Source organism: Schistocerca cancellata, chromosome 7, assembly GCF_023864275.1.
Source record: "Schistocerca cancellata isolate TAMUIC-IGC-003103 chromosome 7, iqSchCanc2.1, whole genome shotgun sequence".
NCBI lineage: Eukaryota > Metazoa > Arthropoda > Insecta > Orthoptera > Acrididae > Schistocerca > Schistocerca cancellata.
Genome location: NC_064632.1, coordinates 575,976,632 through 575,978,675, shown reverse-complemented (window position 1 = coordinate 575,978,675; position 2,044 = coordinate 575,976,632). Strand labels below are relative to the sequence as shown.

General features: G+C 48.2%; 1 pseudogene; it reads left to right on the top strand.

The window, feature by feature from the left end:
- Positions 1-1,156: 1,156 nt before the first annotated feature.
- On the top strand, positions 1,157-1,274 carry LOC126093068 (5S ribosomal RNA; annotated as a pseudogene).
- The last annotated feature ends 770 nt before the right edge of the window (positions 1,275-2,044 follow it).

Sequence of the window (2,044 nt, the reverse complement as noted above, 5' to 3'; positions counted from 1 at the left end):
TAATAGCCTACGGAATATCAGACCAGCTGTGTGGCTGGATTGAAGAGATTTTAGCAAACAGAACACAGCATGTTGTTATCAATGAAGAGACGTCTACAGACGTTAAAGTAACCTCTGGCGTGGTACAGGGGAGAGTTATGGGACCATTGCTTTTCACAATATATATAAATGACCTAGTAGATAGTGTCGGAAGTTCCATGCGGCTTTTCGCGGATGATGCTGTAGTATACAGAGAAGTTGCAGCATTAGAAAATTGTAGCGAAATGCAGGAAGATCTGCAGCGGATAGGCACTTGGTGCAGGGAGTGGCAACTGACCCTTAACATAGGCAAATGTAATATATTGCGAATACATAGAAAGAAGGATCCTTTATTGTATGATTATATGATAGCGGAACAAACACTGGTAGCAGTTACTTCTGTGAAATATCTGGGAGTATGCGTGCGGAACGATTTGAAGTGGAATCATCATATAAAATTAATTGTTGGTAAGGCGGGTACCAGGTTGAGATTCATTGGGAGAGTCCTTAGAAAATGTAGTCCATCAACAAAGCAGGTGGCTTACAAAACACTTGTTCGACCTATACTTGAGTATTGCGCATCAGTGTGGGATCCGTACCAGATCGGGTTGACGGAGGAGATAGAGAAGATCCAAAGAAGAGCGGCGCGTTTCGTCACAGGGTTATTTGGTAAGCGTGATAGCGCTACGGAGATGTTTAACAAACTCAAGTGGCAGACTCTGCAAGAGAGGCGCTCTGCATCGCGGTGTAGCTTGCTCGCCAGGTTTCGAGAGGGTGCGTTTCTGGATGAGGTATCGAATATATTGCTTCCCCCTACTTATATCTCCCGAGGAGATTACGAATGTAAAATTAGAGAGATTAGAGCGCGCACGGAGGCTTTCAGACAGTCGTTCTTCCCGCGAACCATACGCGACTCGAACAGGAAAGGGAGGTAATGACAGTGGCACGTAAAGTGCCCTCCGCCACACACCGTTGGGTGGCTTGCGGAGTATAAATGTAGATGTAGATGTAGATGTAGAAGGAATCTGCGTCCTACCCGACGATCACCACCATATGCTTTAAAGTAATTATTGTAAACTAAAGGAAGTTATACATAACTAAAATCGTCTAAAAATCACACGGTCCTGTCACATTAATGGCCAACGGCCTTGCCGCAGTGGTAACACGGGTTCCCGTCAGATCACCGAAGTTAAGCGCTGTCGGTCTGGGCTAGCACTTGGATGGGTGACCGTCCGGTCTGCCGAGCGCTGTTGGCAAGCGGGGTGCACTCAGACCTTGCGAGGCAAACTGAGGAGCTGCTTGATCGAGAAGTAGAGGCTCCGGTCTCCAAAACTGACCTACGGCCGGGAGAGCCGTATGCCGACCATATGCTCCTCCAAATCCGCATCCAGTGACGCTTATGGTCTGAGGCTGACACGGCGGCCGGTCGGTACCGTTAAGCTTTCCAAGTTTTACTCACATTAACCCATTATATCCTATCTTATGATTTATCGTACGCCCGCTCTGCTCAGGCACATTTGTTTTCAGAAGCTCTTTGTCAATAACTGAAATATTTCCAGAATGAGATTTTCACTCTGCAGCGGAGTGTGCGCTGATATGAAACTTCCTGGCAGATTAAAACTGTGTGCCCGACCGAGACTCGAACTCGGGACCTTTGCCTTTCGCGGGCAAGTCCTCTACCACCTCAGCTACCAAAGCACGACTCACAGCTTTACTTCTGCCAGTACCTCGTCTCCTACCTTCCAAACTTTGCAGAAGCTCTCCCGCGAACCTTGCAGAACTAGCACTCCTGAAAGAAAGGATATTGCGGAGACATGGCTTAGCCACAGCCTGGGGGATGTTTCCAGAATGAGATTTTCACTCTGCAGCGGAGTGTGCGCTGATATGGAACTTCCTGGCAGATTAAAACTGTGTGCCCGACCGAGACTCGAACTCGGGACCTTTGCCTTTCGCGGGCAAGTGCTCTACCAACCGAACTACCGAAGCACGACTCACGCCCGGTACTCACAGCTTTACTTCTGCCAGT